This window comes from Fukomys damarensis, unplaced genomic scaffold (genome assembly GCF_012274545.1).
Source record: "Fukomys damarensis isolate Sample0158 unplaced genomic scaffold, DMR_v1.0_HiC HiC_scaffold_20, whole genome shotgun sequence".
In the NCBI taxonomy this organism is placed as follows: Eukaryota; Metazoa; Chordata; class Mammalia; order Rodentia; family Bathyergidae; genus Fukomys; species Fukomys damarensis.
The window spans coordinates 25,604,788-25,623,167 of NW_022900932.1; the positions used below are offsets into that span (position 1 = coordinate 25,604,788).

Sequence of the window (18,380 nt, forward strand, 5' to 3'; positions counted from 1 at the left end):
ATTATGAAAATGAGGATGTCTATCAGTCATTAGAAACTCAAAAGCTAAAACGCAACTATATTAGGAAGATTTAAGTAATACCCAGAAATTAAAGGACAACCCAAAAAAAAAAATAAAAATGAGAAAACACTTAAGCAAGACACAAAAACAGATTTCCAGTTCACCAATGGCAAATAGTAGGACAAAGGAGGATGAAAAGTCTGATAGTGAACCAACAGTACTCCCTGGACCCATAGCACAGGAAGTAACAAAACAGATCAACCAGGCTCTAGAAAAATTCAAATCAGAAATAATTTCCCAGTTAACCAGAGAGATGATGAGCAAACTGGAAGTCATGATTCGAGACTCTAGAGCAGAAACTGACAAAAAAATAGATGAGCTCAAGACTATGATAGAAGCCATGAAGACTCAGCATAAGAAAGAAATGGAAACAATGAATGCCCAACAGAGGAAAGAAATGGAATCCATGAAACAGATTCAAACAGATATCCAGGAGATTAAAAACTCTATTGAAAGTGTATGCAACAGAATAAAAGATTGCAAAGATAGAATTTCAGCTATAGAAGATAGGATCGCAGTCAGTGACCGTGAAAAAACAGGTCTCTTAAAAACAGTAAGGGATCATGAGAAATCAATCCAACAACTCCTACATGATACAAAGAAAAATAACATAAGACTGATAGGAATTCATGAAAAAAGAGGAGAAAACGCAAATCACAAAACTGAGAGACATGCCAAGCCTGGTGACGCATGCCTATAATCCTAGCACTTGGGAGGCTGAGGCAGGAGGGTCACTGTGAATTCAAGGGCAGCCTGAACTACATAATAAGATGCTGTCTCAAAAGGAAAATAAATGAGTGGTAAAGAAATCAAGTTATTTGTCCATTTCCAAATAGGTAGAAGGTGGGCTGGATTCAAATTCAGGCTCTGTTTTCACCAGTTATGCCTCTCTGGCTAGAAGTCTCATAACATCTGTTTTATTGCAATTCACATCTTCCTCAGTCATCTTGCTTAGATCTAGAATGGTGTTTCTTAATCTTTTTTATTTTTTATTATGGCTTATATCTAGATGTCCCCCCAAAGTGTCATACGTTCATAAGTAGGGCTTTTCGGAGCTGGCTGGATCTAGGGTGTATGGTGCTGGGTTGAGGTGTGTGCTGCTAAACTAGCCCACTGACTAGAATTAGCACAGTTCTCAGGGGCACCACCCAGAAGGCTTGCAGCCTAGATGGGACAAAAGGGAAAAGCAGGCTGGCGGCTGCTGCCACCGCCGCTGCTGCCGCTGCTCATGGCCTTCTGCCTAACACCTGATGAGCTGTTTCTCCTCTGCAATGCCCCTCTGCCATGCCTTCTTGCCTTGCAGCCACCTGATTATGGGCTGAAATCTCCCCAAACTGTGAGCTGAGATAAACTTTTCCTCCTCGAACTTGTGGGTGTTGAGTATTTTGCCTCAGCGATGAGAAAAAATAACTAAGATGATTACTGTCCTTCTAAAGACCTTTTGTAGATAATGTTCCCTAATTACAGCCCCCATAGTACTGCACATATGCTTATGCCCTGTCACCTTTGAAAGACCACACACCATTATAACGGTATATTGCTTTCCACCTTGAAAGCAATATTCCTCTATCACAGTCAAGAAGATACCTCTTTGACTCAGAACTGTAACGTCTTGGGGTCATGACCAGCACGCTCCAGGGTTATCCACTTTATGTGACAGTGCCAAATACATCTACTTCATGTTAACGTGTTCTATCCTAATCACAGACAGCCAGGCTCACAGACCCACCCTCTTCCCAGAGGTGCACATATTACCAACATGTAACCTTCATGCATTGCTTACATCCTTCAGATAAGAAGGAATCATTTCTATGCCACAAATCTCTAAGTGGAGGGGGTCTTGAGCAGGAAGAGTCCAGGGGTTAATGTCATGTGTATCTTCAATGTCATTTGTCCCCAGATCTTTTCCTATCCTCCCTTTCCTATCAAAGAGTTTATTAAGATAAAGCCCTGTGCAAAATTGTGAAGTATGTCTCACAAATGCCTCCTATGCAGCCTACCTCCCCTCTGCAGGTACACAATCGTCTGCAGCCACCACTCTGTGACGGTATCAAATAGACACACACACAACACACACACACGTGCAACACACATACACAGACACACACTTCCCATTTGAAAGGAAGAGAAATATTGAATAAAAAGTTTATATAAAAATGTAAGTAGATTAATGAATTATCTAATTCCAATAAAGAAGACTAGTTATGAAGGTGATATTTAACCTAAAAGAGTGAATCTAATGGTCGCATTTGAAAGCCTGTATCACTGATGTATGTATATTTATATAAAATTCTTGTTGGTGCCTCCCAAATCATACTACATAAATCGTTAGTTATTAAATTTATAGTCAGATTTGGTTTAAGCTCCTGGAAGAGGGACACTATCTAAATGTAAAACTGATCATTAATCTGAATTTCACAGGAGGATTTCTAGCTCTAAATTCTTTGTGTAATTTAGCTCTTCTATCCTGTGTATGTCAAGAACCAGAGATGGTCATTTCACAGAGTCTGTTTACAGAAACTGTTTACCAGTTTCTTTTCATTCTTCAGAGACCAAGCACCTCTGGTGATTAATGGGATATGTTGGAGGAGACTTTTGATGCTCTGTATAAACTGATGCTCGAAGTTATTGTTCCTCCTGAAAAACCCCAGCTTCCACCCACAAACAGAATTTAACTCATTGTGAATAGATATAAGCAGCCAGGTCCTACAAAGAAATTACACACATACACACACACACACACACACACACACACACACACACACACAACTGCTGTTGCCATAATGGACTAAGGCTGTATACTCTTCCAACTGATTAAAGCAGAACAGTGCTGGGAAGTCATTCAGCTGATTGGATGAGGAGACTCTAGTGGCTGCTTCCTTGTGTGGCACAGGTGGTAACAGCAGTGCTTAAAAGGAACCATCACATATTCCTTGGCTACTTACAAGGATTCGGCTCCACAAAGCCTGGTGAGGCTGTTCTGCTGGTAACTATAGACCTATTTTGGTACCTAGCTGTTCATATCTGCAGAGACAAGTATCCTGGAGCTCACAGCAGGCATGTGACTTATTCAAGTAAGGGCTATCAAATACACAGGGCTCCTTGACAGCCAAGCACCTGGCTTTCACAGCATTGCCTGAAATACGCATGTGAGACTCCCATGTATCCTGCCAACAAATGCCCCTGTCAGTTAAAGTTCAGTTGGATTTTATCTTTCAGCTTCAGGGACTTAGCTAAGATGACAAACTGACACATGGGCCTAATGTGAATAACTCTAGAACCTAAAAGAAATGTGCTATATTCTGCACCATTTCGAGCCCAGTGACACTTACTTGGAGCTTACATCACAAAGAGAAATATAAGTGGGGGTATCTTCCCATTAAAGAGCTTCTACCTTGCTGTAAATAAAGATGTGCATCAATTATTAATGTAGTTGTTTCTATTGCATGTCAAATTAGTAGTTTCAAGTATGAGTAACAATAATGACTACTACTTAGGGGTGTACATGTGTCAAAAGCTGCACTAATTATTGCATATGTATTATCCCTTTTAATCTATACTACAACTCTGAAAAGTTGCTATTACCATCTCCTTTGTATAAAGGAGGACTCCACCTCTTCTTCCTCCCAAAACTATTTTGCTTATAGTTCTGTGATCCTCAATGAAGCTCTAGTGTGTTCGCCCTGCTAGTCTTCTTAACTATCTCATAGGATCTGCTACTTCACCTCTTTTCTGTTCCAGTTCTTGAGCATTATCTCTCCTAAACTGCAAACAACCACAGTTTGGCAGTCTATTCTGTGCAACAAACCACCACAAATTTTCTTGGCCTGAGCTACTGGGAATTTATTATTTCCAGTGATTCCGTGTGTTGACCAAGTGGTTTTTCTAATTCATATAATATCACATAGAATTGGGAGATAGCCCTGTCCAAAATGACCTTATTCATGACTGGCAACTGGAGCTGGCTGTCCAGTGGGAGCCTTGGTTCTCATCTCCATGTGGTTACTTGGTGTTTCTCATAGCATGAGGTCTGGATTCCAAGAGGAACGCAGCTGACTGCCAAATCTGAAGTTACACAGAAATATTTCTGCCCAATTCCATTGGTCAGAGAAAGTCATAAGATCAGTGGAAATTCAAGGGAAAGACAAATACACTTCACCTCTTGATGAGTTGAATAATAAAACAATTTGCAACTAGCTTTAATTCCCTAGAGTCAGCAAAGACACTACCACAAAAACTTGCAAAAGGTGCCACCACTGCAGCAGAGCCACAATACCATCTTATCCAAGGCACAGAATACCCTACTGATGCAGCCAGTGCCTGCACTGAGATTGCCATTTCTCCTTACTGTTGATACCAACCATACTATTTCCCACTGCTGGAGAAGTGGTGTGATCACAGGCACTACTCCTCCTTACAGTCAACACAACCAAGTCAAGGGTATCGATGTTTTATATCCTCGTCATTCCATCAAGATTTTAATAAATCCCCTTTGGGGATTTCATTTATAGCCTCAACTGAAGCCTCATTCAGCTTTGTGTAAAGGCAGTGGACTAGATCTGAGGTTATTAAGTATCACTGCATCATGCCCGGAGGATTAATCCAGTGCTATTCTCAGAATCTGCTATCTCCCCTGCCCCGAACATTGTGCTTGAACTGAACCTAACGACTTCCTTTCTGACTTCTTCTGAGATGAGCTCTAACTCAGAGTCTCATTCAATTGACTTCTAAGGGACCTTCAGCTCACCTTCCAGAAATGACTGGGTGGTAGCACGTGCTCAATCTAATCCCAAGTCAGGACTCCTGCTATATACACAGGTAGAGGGAGGTAAGTGGCTTGAAATTATATTTAAATGTAAATGACAAATCAAAATGTTTTCCTAGAACCATGGACCCCACAGAATTTTAACTGTCATTTACCTGTGGGACCAGAATGGAAGGACTGATGGAAAAGCTTCCTCAGAAGGGTGGGCATGCGCTACATGCCAGGCCTTGACCTTGTCAGATCTTGAGCACAGATGATTCCATGCAATCCTCACAATAAACCTACACATTCAGTGGTAGTGACAGGTGAGTTCATTAGGACTTCCTGGATCAAGTCATTTTTCCAAACTGCTGAGCCAGGATTCTTTCCCAGGCATATCTGACTCCCAGATCACAGCCCTGTAGCCACCCTCCTGCACTGTCTCCCTAGAACACCTGCCACACTTCACAGCCCCATTTCCTGGCTTTGCAACCTTCCCTTGTCAATGCAGACTCTCCAATGGCTGACGATGGAAGAATTTACCCGTTAAACCTCATGTCTGCCTGGCTAAGGATTTAGCACGGTGTCATCAAGAAGTAGCACAGGAGTAACTAGGAGCCTTCTCCAGCTTCTTACTGAAAAAGAATTTTGCTTTAAAAAAAAAAAACCTGGATATGAAAAACTAAAATGATATCCTGTTAAATGACAAAATCCCATCTCCCTGCAGCAGTAAACATACATACTAGTCTGGGCTAGGAAGTCACTGTCAATTTATCTCTCCATTTGTCAGGCAAAATAATAAATCTAGCAGAGTGAAATGACTGTACAGAAGTCAGATTTTCCCCTCGCTCATGGAGATGATCACAGGTGAATAACAACACTAGTGTCTGACTCCCACGATAGACTTTGGTTTATAGCTAACACTGAACTCACCCTTCATAGTGTTTTCAGGAGGCAATCAGTCAGATACCCTCGCTTTTTTAACAAGCCTAAGGAATAAAGAGCTTTCTAGGAAAAAAAAAATGTGCCCTGGAATGTGTGTAATTTGACAAAAAATGTTTTTAATTTCCGAATCCTTTCAATGTAAAGTATTTGAGTGAGAACTACAATGAGGTATGTGTGAAAAAAAACAGTGAATCATATTTACAGGTAGTAAGAAAGATCAGAGAGAAATTGAGTGATTTATGTGATAATACAAGGAGAGTCTGAAATTTGAACTCAAAGCTGTCAACCTCCAGCTTTGTGATTACTTCCTTGAAAATTATGCTTCTTGCCAGCCAGCGTCCTACCAGGATCCTAAATTCACTCTTGTCAGAATGTCTGAATAGACTGAACCATCTATATCCATTCAGAAGTTTAAATACAAGTGTTTTGCTGTCAGAATATTAACCCTAACATGATCCATCTACTCTCTATCAAATGTATTACCAATTTTTCTGTCTTGTTTCCAGGTTCAATCCATCACAACTGTCATCCGAAGCATTCAAACACAAGTTGAAGAGTTCCACTAGCCAAATAGGCTTTTTCAAATATTTTACTTAATGCTGCAGATATAGACCAGCAAAACCATTTAATTCTAAGTATAGACAGAATCTAATCTTAATCCCATGAAGACAAGGGCAAAGGAACTTGGTACTTTGCTTTGTCAGAAAGCCATTTTCCTTGAATTTTCTACAAAATTAAGCTTAATTAAATTTGTATTAAATTCCTGTAGAAGTCCACAGTGGACAGAGGAATTTTCTGAGCACTGTTTTGGGAAGCCAGTCCCCACTAAAATATTACTATTAACAACAAAATTCATGTAAAAAATCTGTGCAACCATATAATATGTAGATTTTTTGCAGCAGCAGCAGCAGCAGCAAACCAAACATAGAGAGACAAGCATTTCTACATTTTCCAGACACTAGAGTAGTGTTACTTACAGGTGATAAGGCTTTCCAGGTGCCTAACTGCCAATGAAACACCACATAGTCACCAGGCAGACAGCAAGGTGTGAGAATTCCCTTATTTTCATGTCACATTTGACCCACCATGCACCCCAAATTCAGTGCTTGCTAGCATTGGAAGAAACAGTACCCATAGCTGCTGAAATAAAAAACTATACAAATGATCCCATGTGGTGAATAATTCCAAATCTAAATCCCAAATTTATAATCTACAGACAGGGGAGTGTAATGAATGTTCTCCTGATTTTTGATTTAACAACCTTATTTTCACTCTATAGTTCTCTCAAAAGAGCAACCAAAATTTAATTATAAAAACAGTCATATTCTATGAGCACAATCTATGCACCAACTGTTGTATAAACTCTTTACAAACACAATTCTTAGCATTTTCAAATTCCAAAGATTGTAGGATTCTACCCATTTATTAATGAGAAAACAGAGGTTCCACAAGGTTAAGTGGCTTATCTAAAGCTACACAAGTAAAAAGTTGTATGTTGCACCGTACAACAAAAGATTTACAGCCGGGTGTGGTGGCCCAGCACTCAGGAGGCTGAGGCAGGAGAATCACTGTGAGTTTGAGAACAGCCTGGGCTACATAGTGAGTTCCAGGTCAGTCTCAACTACATAGTGAGACCCTGTCCCAAAAAAAAAGAGAGAGAGAGAGAGAGAGATACAAACTATGCTTTGCATCATCCAGAATAGTTTTCCCTGTGTGGCCAGGTAGAACAACCAGTAACTTTTAGTGTAAAACCACCAATCTCTAGGTCCCCCACCTCAAGAAACTCTGATTTAATTAATCCTAGGTGAGGTACAGGCAATTTTATTTGGTTTGGTTTTGGTGTTAGATTCCCTAGGTGATTCCAGCATAGAGAACCACTATATGGGATTTAATAGAATATGTCAGTGATTCTCAAACTATAGCTTGCAGGGTCACTCAGAGTTTCTGATACAACAGGAATGGGTGGGACCTAGGAATTTTCATTTCTCACAGGTTTCTAGGTGACGCTGATGTTGCTAGATGACATTGTGAAAGCCACTGTACTGCTTTCTGGAAATTTACCAAATCTATTCTCCCTTCCTGGTTACACAGCTGCACTACCCTCCCCAATTTCCCTTGCATTTCGATGGGGTCATGTGGCAAATACCAATAACCTGTGCAAGGAAGTAATACGTCACTTTGGGTCTGAGTCAACTGAAAGCAAGTGTGTCTTTCCTATTTTTTTCTCTGTCCTTGTAGCCTGGCTAAATGCAAGGATCCAGTCTCAGAGATGCTGTATCATGCTGGAAACACTGAGTCCCTAAATGACTGCATAGATTTTCCTTCACTCACTGCCCAGGACCCATAGAGACAATGATGTGAGTATATAATAAACCTTTATTATTTCCTATAAGTTACTTAGTTTTTTTTTTTCAGCATTAACTATGTTCAGAGAAAAGGCCACATTAATTCAATAAATGCTATATGACCCTTTCTTTCCTCTTCTATAAATGGGAAATTTACTCAAATGATTTCTAAGATCTCTTCAACTTATAACACTTTATAGTTCTATGAAAATATTAATAAATCCTAAGTTAAGTAGAAACAATTCCAAGTACAAAGAGAAGGAATTGTCTCTTTTGTTCAGGACCTAGATGGAACATAAGAAAGCATATTCCTATTCTTTACACACAGTAAAACTGAGGAAGAAAAATTAAAGCACACAAGTAAGCCACAGTAAGGAAACAAGACAGAATGTAAGGCTACCTTCTTCCTGAGGTCTAAATCTGCTAAGAACAGAGAGTGCAAAAAATTGCTCAAATGTCTCAATGACGATTCATTCTCTCAGAGACAGAATATGCAATGAAAGCTGACTCTTGGGCTTAAATCTTACAAATATGAACTAAACAATGAAAGCTACTCTGGGCTTTTGAACAAGTAGTTTATGTGTGAAATGTGTGCATTCTGGGAGGGAAATGGTGAGCATAGTAAAATTATTCTTAATTACTGGAATCTAAGTTCTTAAGTGGCTTTTCATTTTTAATGTACAAATTCCCATTTTCCTCTCTCACAATAAGGTGTGAAAGATTTTTAAATGAATATATATGTCACCAGGCACAGAAGCTACTATATATTTTAAAGAGGGGAAGAGAGAAAGAGAAAGACAGAGACAGAAAAAGAGGAGATCATTTATTCATTCAATGAACAATGACAGATGGTCAATAACAGATACAATGAAGGCTTGTCAGTATCCTGAAAACTACTCCAGGTTCTCTCATAAAGCCGCAATCCAAGTTGGGGCAGTTCCCTCGACTTTAGGAAAAGAGACTTCAAAATTATTAATAGGATCAAATTATTCACAGCTTTTGATCATTTAGTCTAATGTTGACTTTTGGCTTTTTATACAGATAGCCTTTATCAACTTGATATAAAGACCATCTATTCCAATCTTTTGCAAAGTTTTTTATTATCATGAATGGGTGTTGAATTTGGTCGAATGCTTTTTCTGTGTAACTCGCTTAATATTATTATAGTTTTTTATTTTTAGTATTTACCATGGGAAAATCACAAATTTCACTATTAAAGCCTTCTATTACTCTTAAATCTTTAGTAAACAAATCTTCAGTAGCATGGGAACTAGCTCAAAGAATCAACAATTCAGATCTCATCTTTTTTAAAAAAAAAAATTCTGCACTGCTAGAGAAATCACAAGCAAAGCTAAGAGTCAATCTACAATGGGGGAAAAACTTTTACCAGCTGTTCCTCACACAAAGTTCTACTATCAAGAATATACAAAGAACTTTAAAAAGTCATGCCCCCCCAAATATAAAGATTCAATTCAAAAATGGGCATCTGAAATGAATAGACATTTCTCACACAAAAAAGCAAAAGCAGCAAATAAACATGAAAAAATGTTCAACATCACTGGTCATTCAAGAGATGCAGATGAAAACAACACTGAGATTCCACCTCACCCCAGAAAGAATGGCTGCTATCAAGAAATCAACCAGTAACAAATGCTGGCAGGGTTGTGGGAGAAAGGAACCCTTCTTCATTGTTGGTGGGAGTGCAGACTGGTGCAACCACTGTGGAAATCAATATGGAGATACCTCAAACAACTAGGATTAGAAATCCCATTTGACCCAGCCATCCCTTTGTTGGCTATCTTCCCAAAAGAATTAAAAGAATCATACCACAGCGATTTATATTCACCTGTGTTTATAGCTGCACAGTTTGTAATAGCTAAAACTTGGAAACAGCCCAATTGCCCAACAACTAGAGACTGGATAAAGAAGATGTGGTTTTTTTTAATAAAATGGAGTACTACTCAGCCATAAAGAATGAGAAACTAGAGATAGTAACAGCTAAGTGGATGCACATTGAGGCCACACTCTTAAGTGAAATTAATAAGTCACACATGTGTAGATACTGAATAGTTTCTCTGGCATGAAAAACTAAAAGTGTAAATAAGAATCAAAGTGTATAATTGATATTACGTAATGGGAAGAAAAGGTCTAAAAGAGTAGAGGAAGTAGGAGGGGTAGGGGAAAGGTAAAGGGGCAAAGAAAAAATACATAAAAAGGAAAAATGTGGAAACAATATCTTTGTAAAGAGGGAAGGATGGAGGGGGTGAAGGGAGGGCTGGGGGATGGGGAAAAATAAGAACAAAGATAAGCCTTGTTAAGGTACAAGATCCCAATGATGAATGTAAATGTATTGTGTACCTAGAATGTACCCATAAACTTAATAAAGATAATAATAATAATAATTAATAATAATAGTAAACCGGTTACAAGATACAGTGTGGCTTCATAGGAAAGTCTCCAGTGAATTCTGTTTTTAAGAGAATTAATGGATATATGAATATGTGGGGTATATAACCAAGTAGAATACTATAACTGAGATGGCTAGCCGTCCACCAAGACTTCTGCTCCCCTTCCCATAGTACTGCTCATCACCAGAAAGTGGCCATCCAGCCCAAGGGCACATTTCAAGCCCTACCTACTGCACATCTCCACATCTGAGTGTGAATACAGGACTGTGTGCCATTTCCTACAAGGCTTTGGAGACCTAGAAGTAGACTCTCCCTGACTCCCACTTGTCCCAAAATCCACGCCACCTTCACCCTCTTTCTACTCCCATCTCCACCTCTGCTAACTACAAAGGAAAATCAAGCTCTAGGAATTACCTGAACCACAACGTAAAAGGAGACTGAGACCACCCCCAAGTCATCACATGCAAAAAAAACCAACTGACAACCAAGGATATTCACATTAGATTATTGAGGGAGGTGGAAGGGAAAAAAACTCCCATTGACTTAACACTCTGATGGCGATAAGAAGATGACTATATTATTGTAGCCAATATAAACCTAACCCATATATTTGAGTGGCAATACAATCAATAATTTATCTAATTGTTCATCTTTGACTTTCAAGGTTGACTCTTCAAGGAGGTGCTGGCTTTTAGTAGCAAAATGCAGGAACTGGAAAGAAAAAAAGGTTTCTCATAATCTTCAAAGCAGGGCTTTCATGACCAAGGAGCCAAGTTTAGAGAACCAAAGAGTTTTCGCTGTAAGTATACAGCTAATGCAGGATATAAGGGAAGAGCAGTATCCCAGAAAACTGGAAAGGGATAAAGCTCATTCCCAGCTATTGGGAGCTATTTGTAAGAAACACGGGAATGGAGAATAATTGAGATTAGGAAAGTGGAAGACAGAGAAGCCATTTCCAGCTGGTTTTGGGAACCCCATAACCTGAGAGGCCTATATACAGTCTCTGGTTGATTACCATCTTGCATTTCATTCAATGCAATAGAAGGTGACAGCAAATGAGGAGAAACGAGAGTGTAGCATGCTTAGGCAGTGATGCCAGAGAAGCAGGATGAAGCTGAGAGTAAAAACCCAAGGTCCTCCCAAGGAGTTGCCATTGTTGAGATAAGAGGACCCCATACCAGAAACTGGGTGTGAGCAGTCCAAAGCTTAGAGCCAAATGGTGGATAAGGCTTTTACTCAAAGGAAGGTGACATTGAGGAGAGGCAAGATGGGATGGGAGGCAAGTGGAAACTATCCTAAGTATAAAGAAAATAACTACATCCACCTTATGAAGCCCTGTTGCTCCCTGCTTTCTACCTGTTGACTTCGGATTGGCAGTGTCTCTCTCCTGGGCTCTGTCCTACAGTTTTCCTTACTTCTGGGACTTGGGTGGATCACCTTAACACGATAGAGGGCAGCAGCAGAAGCACAGGCACAACCACAGTATGGTTCTTAAATCTCTGTGTGTAATTTGCACACTGACATAACACTTCAGATGTTATTGTCCAAAAAATGGTCAAGTGTGATGTCAGTGAGGATGGAGAACACTTCACAAGCCACAGGGCAATAGGAAGTGTGCCTGATCCCCTTGCAGGGAGGAAGAAATGAGGGTGAACAACAATGCAAACTACTACTTGAGACCAGAGAGATAGGATAGATGTGAGATTACCCTACTGTTGTACACCCTATAAGAGAGTTTGAATTTAAATTGCTCAAACTGGAATTCCAAATATACAAATTAGCTGCAAGATTACTACCAGATAAAAAGGCAGGATTAACTCAATCTTAAACCCCACCACCAATAGAATGCTACCTGTTTTCAGCAAAAGCATGATTTCTCAATCAAGTTGATTCTGCTCCACTCCTAAGTGATACATGTAAAATTAAAATCTACTACAACTTCATGAAGGGGGAAAAAAGCCTCATAAATAGCTGAGGTGAAAAGCTGGAGAGGGTACAAAGGGAAGGCCAAAAGGTAAAAAAATACACAATCACATTTCATTTTATTAATTAAGAGTGAACATACAATAGAAAGATATTAAGTTGTCCCAATTAACTATAACAATTTGCTTTATTTTTACCTATAATTTATCTTTATCTACTACATTGAATTAAACTTTTAGAATCCAGAAAGTTTATACCTCAGACACTGAAAAAAGTCTTAGAGGTTGGCATGGGAACTCAACTGATAAGCTGAAATGTCATGGAAAATAAGTATCTGACCAATCATACTGGACAAAAGCACAGAAAGGGGCTTGGCAGAAAGAGAGAAAAGATGTATTGGAAAGTCTACAGACTGAAAGAGGGACTCCTCACCTGGAAATACATGATTCCGTGGTTCTCATTCCAGGCTACTACACCAGGTGAGGACTATTCCAGACGAGGCAGTGGAACAGAGGTAGTAGCATTTTCTAGGTGGTTCCAGGTTCACTCAGAGTTAAGAACAACTGTGTTACCACCACCACCTAGGTGGTCACCCACTGGCAGATAAAGAAGGCCTGTCAGGTGCCTTCCAATGCTGCTATTCAATGAGCCATAAAAATGAAGTCCTAAATAGTATGATGCTGGGTCTCTAAGGGATACATGCAATGGAAGGCACAGTATTTGTATTCAAAGGCTCTGAGTTTCCAATTCGTTGCACTACTACTGAGCACAAATGAACTAACACAGGAAAGTGGGCTAATAACAGTAGGTTAATCTCACATCTATTCTAAACAGAGCCACAAGGAAGGATACAAACACAATAGGAAAAGCAAGAGCTTTGAACACAAGTCCTTCCTCTGTAATTTATTAGCTATGTGTCCTTAGGCAACTTGTTTAAATTATCTGAATTTGAATTTCATTATCTATAAATTAAGGATAACCATACCTGTCTTACAGATAGGACCATCTACATAATTTATGGGCCCAATACAAAATGAAAAATTACTAATAATTTTTATAATGAGTTTTTTCAAAAATTACTAATAATTTTGTGACGTCAACCACTAGGGAGTTGACAGGGTATGGAGCCCTTCTAAGCTGGGAACTATGTTTAGCTGCATAATTCACACACCATTGAAGCCATCTCTGCTTTCAGAGTTGTGAAGAGTAAAGACAGTGTGTAAGAGAAACCTATCATCATGTTCTTGCAAGTATTTGAAGGTGTCTTTTAAAAGAATAAACACTAGTTTAATTTTTTCTTATCAGATACTTCTCTTTCACATTTTACATCTCTTTTGTCATTAAAATGAAAAAGACTGAGTATACAAATAATGTCTTCTAGAATATCTAACAGAGTAAAATTTAAATTGACTTTTAAGATGGAAAGTAACTTTTTTTTAAGTCAGAACTAGTACCAAAACAGCACAGATTCACAAAGAAAGTTCATCAGAATTGCAAAGAATAGTGATCACAATTTACTAAAATGCTTCTCCCTGCTTAGGCTGACAACTCAGTGTGAGAGACCAATTGATTTTAGGCTTACTTCAAAAAAAAAAGAATAGTTTTGAATGTATTTTTTTATTTCTCAAAAAAAGACAAAACTAGATATTCTTTTTTTTTTTTTTTTTTATTGGGGTTTAGGCTTACTTCAAAAAAAAAAGAATAGTTTTGAATGTATTTTTTTATTTCTCAAAAAAAGACAAAACTAGATATTCTTTTTTTTTTTTTTTTTGGTACTGGGGATCGAACTCAGGTCCTTGTGCTTACAAGGCAGGTGGCAGAACCACTGAGCTAAATCCCCGGCCCAAAACTAAACAGTCTTAACAAATATTTGTTGAGTAGCTGTGTGAGTTCAGCAACACCAGCAAAATTGGATTCTGGCCTTCAGGATTTTACTTTCCAAGACCAAGCAAGTTAGTATGATAAACTCCCACCTAGACCCCCACTGTCATTTGTCAGGCCAACCCCAATATACACTGCCTCCCTCTCATTACATTCCTTAAACTGTGTCCAGAGCAATTTTTCTAAACCTATCACTCACCCATTTAAAGTCTTTCTTTGACTTCACAATGACCTGAGAATAATCTCCAAATGGCTTTACATGGCAGAGGGCCACTGCTGGTCCTCTTGACCCTCACCACCTCCATTTTCACTCTTCAGTATGTTGCTTCTGCTCTATTCAGTTCCACAGACACGTTGATCTCTGTCAGTTCAGGCCCTCAAAGAAACAGATCCAAGGTGGATGTAGGTGAATATATTAATCAGGATTGTCCAGAAAAACAGAACCAATACAATAGATAAGAGAACATTTATTATGAGAATGGGCTCATATGATTATAGAGGCAGATAAGTCCAGGAACAGGAAACTTGGTGATATTATTCAGTCTGAGTCCAGTGGCCTGAAAACTAGACCTTCTGTTGCTAGGATTTATGAGGGCAGCACTTTGTCAGCTATCTTGGCATCCCTTACTTTAGTCAACCTGACCTAAAGTTAACTATCACAATGTACAGGAAATGTATTAGGGAAAATGCTTGAGATGGCTAAAGGATAAATATGAGGAAACAGGAGTAGCCAGAGAGAGACTTAAGACTCTAATGTAGGTCTGACATCTACGAAAGAATAAAAAAAGCAAAGAAGATTGAGTAGGAAAAGTTTCGGTCTTTAGGACAGCTCTAAGAAAGTCTTGACCAAGACTACGGAGAGCCCTTGAGACAAAATTAGTCATTAGAGGAGTCCCACATTCCACAGAGATGGGTCTGCACCATATCTCAGATCTCCACTAGGGTCAGAATCTACTTTGTGACATCCCAGAGAACAAGTGGCCTTGACATAAACTCAGCTGTGGATCACAGATATATAGTGCGATCATCAGTCAACCAGGTTTCTGCACCAGGAGCTATGATTAGTTTATTTTCATGGCTGACAAATTTCGCCTCACAGATCTATTTCTTTACACCAGTTTGAGAAACAGCTCCCCTGTAGTTTTCATGGCCTTCTACTGAGGGGAAACTTGCAGGTTATAGGAATAAATTATGGTTTCCATCACTGTAGCTGGTTTGGGCATTCCAACTGATATCACCCTTACCCTGCTTCTCTTTTGATTTTATTTTTCCTCCAGCTGAGTTTCCTGGCATCAAGGAGAATCTTCAGACCACAAGACAGGTCCAATACAATGTGAGGAAAAAACCAGATTGGGCAGAAAATTCTCAGTCTCTGAAGTTCTATAAAAATCTCAGCCCGAATCCGAGAGTGTTCGTAAGCCCAAGGTGCCCAAAAGAGAAGCCATACATCCTATTGGAACGGCATGCATTTGTGGCCCCACCATGCTTGGTCATTAGCTGGCAGCCAGCTGCAGAAGTTTGGCTTTGGGATGAACACTGTGAGAGATTCAGAAGGAGACAGCTGAGGCCATCAGTCAGTTCTGCTTCCTGTAGCAGATCGAAGCTTTTTCACAACTGCTGTATCAGGTTGTCACATCAGAGTCACAAGAGTCAGAGATCTTATTTAATATCAAGCATAATCATTAATTTCAAGGACACAAATAATCGTGTAGCACAGCCAAAGGAAGAAGAAATGTGGACCTCCTGGGGGAGGAGTGGGTACCACGCCACGCCACTGCTCTGCTGGAACATGCACAGGGATCCTGCCAGAATCATAAACTCTTGGCTTCAGTCATGAATTAAAGAGGCAGAGTTTAATATAAAAGATGGTAGTTTACTCAGGGGAAAAATGAAAATAGCTATTTTGGAAGTGTAGGGAGCATCAGAAGTGAATAACTGCGGATTTTTGTCCTTGGCTCCTTTTTATTTAGGACTAGTGATTTCTCCCATTCTCCCTGTGGGCATCTAGAGGTTGACACCTGATTGACTCTCCGGCTGTCTTTGATCCTAACCTGAACACCTCTATCTACATTTCTCCTGCCCATTTGATTTGATTTCTTCCTCTCCTTTTGTGATGGATGGGGTGGCCTTGTAGAGAGGTAACTTAGAGTTAATGATTAAGTAAAGGGGACACGTGTGCTTTATATATTAAATAAGAGTCCTTAGCTGTTTCTTATCTCCTTTGCCTTTCAGGGGCTGGTTACCGAGCCTTCATGTTCCTGGCTATATCCCTGTTCTGCCTGTGACTCTTCTCGCTAAGTTCTTCTGTAAACTGTACTACCTGGTGCTTTCTCAAGTCTGGTCTCTCTCTCTCTCTCTCTCTCTCTCTCTCTCTCTCTCTCTCTCTCTCTCCCTTTGTCTTTTTAATTGCTAGAGTCTAACTGTACAGGCAAAGCTGCCTTAGTAAGCTTTCCTATTAATTTCTTTAATAATGCTTAATGAGATCCTATTTTATCCTTTTTCCTGCCTATGATACCCTGTCCCTAAATTCTGAGAGCATCAAGATATGCTATGGTAAAAATTATATATAGGGTGTCACTTTTAGGTTTACTGCCAGTCTTTTCTTTCCCTCTAACTATTCTGTGTGCTTGACATGCATAGCCTCTTCCTTATTCTAACTACCACTTCCTTATTCTTTGGAATTCAACTTACCCATCACTTTCTTCTACACTTGGTTATTTGTCTCCATTACATGCTAAAATGGACATGCTATTCTTCCTTAACAGTGGAACATACATCTTTTATAATCGTTGTTTTGTTTGGTCTGTCTCTCACCAAATTATAAGCTGAGAGAAAAAGCTCCTAGTCTCTTCACAAGACAATGAGAGAGAGAGACCCAGACAGAGAGAGGTCTTCTGTCTGTTTCTCACCCTGGTGTATTGGATGACTATCATAGTAGTGGCATATGGCTAGACTTAGTAAATAGTCACTTAATGTACTAAAGGCGAAGTTTAATGGGCCATAGAAGAAGGAACCTGTGGTCCTGACTACAAAGAAATGGTAGTATTGCCCTACCACTAAACTTAATGGTGGGGGCAGTTTTTTCGAGGTCCCAAATTTGATCCCCAGTACAAAAAAAAAAAAGTTTTTTCATCGCCTACCAAGAGCAGGATGTCTTTATCTGAAGTTCCTTTGTTAAGGATTTTAACCAGAGTTCAACTGTTAAGGGTTTTAATCCTTTTCTTTAGCAATGGGTAGCTCCTATGAATATGTTTTCATCAAGACACCAAAAATACTAAGACTGAATTTACCTAGTTATAGGCTCCAAATCTCACATACTGTGACTTCCAGTCTAGTCTTCTCTGACTTCTGTTAAGGATATTACTTACCTAAGCAAAACAGGAAACAAAGAGAAAGCCCAGGGGCATGTGCCTCTGATAAAGCACAGCCACAGTACAGAAGCCATTAAGAATGTCAAGTTCCTTCCCAATTCATAACAGACACAAGACAGCAAGAATTCTCCCTGATCCAGCCTTGCCTAGACTCTTGAAGCAAATTTCTGTAGTCTGCAGTGTCATTCTTGTTCCTGCTTCACTCTGAGGAAAAGAAATGCATTCACAGGGTTCTCTTAGGTGAAAGAGTTCTGGAAATAAAAACAATCAGGAAGAGATTTCCTCAACTCCATCCCTCTGCTACCATCCCTAACTCCCCCTCTCCCACCCCAAGCCCCCTACACCATGCTTATCTGCCTGCTGGTGGGGAAGACAGACTTCTCAAAGGAGATGGCCCCAGAAGCTCAAGTTAAAGCAGCCTTCAGCTTAAGTGAGACTGGCAACTGTACAGCTTGGGACCCAGAGAAAAGAATGCCTCTGGCCCCAGAAAAGCCCCCACACACACACCTCTCAGTCTCTCCCTCTCTCTCTCTCTCTCTCTCTCTCTCTCTCTCTCCCACCTCTTCTCCCCCTCCCCTCTGTCCTCCCTTCTCCTCCTTCCCCTCTCCTCTTTCTCTCCAGCATTAATATTATCCTCATAATTTCCTTCTTGGAAAATAGAAAATTCCATCCTTACAATTTTCTTCTAAGAGAGGCACGCGCT

At 39.7% G+C, this 18,380-nt stretch overlaps 1 long non-coding RNA gene across 1 annotated transcript in view; it reads right to left on the reverse strand.

Moving 5' to 3' along the window:
* Nucleotides 1–14,660, reverse strand: part of LOC117287071 — a 62,604-nt gene extending 47,944 nt beyond the window's left edge. Inside the window, exon 1 of the long non-coding RNA XR_004518273.1 lies at nt 14,506–14,660. This is a non-coding gene — a long non-coding RNA (uncharacterized LOC117287071). The remainder of the gene's footprint in view (nt 1–14,505) is intronic.
* Between the last annotated feature and the right edge of the window lie 3,720 nt (nt 14,661–18,380).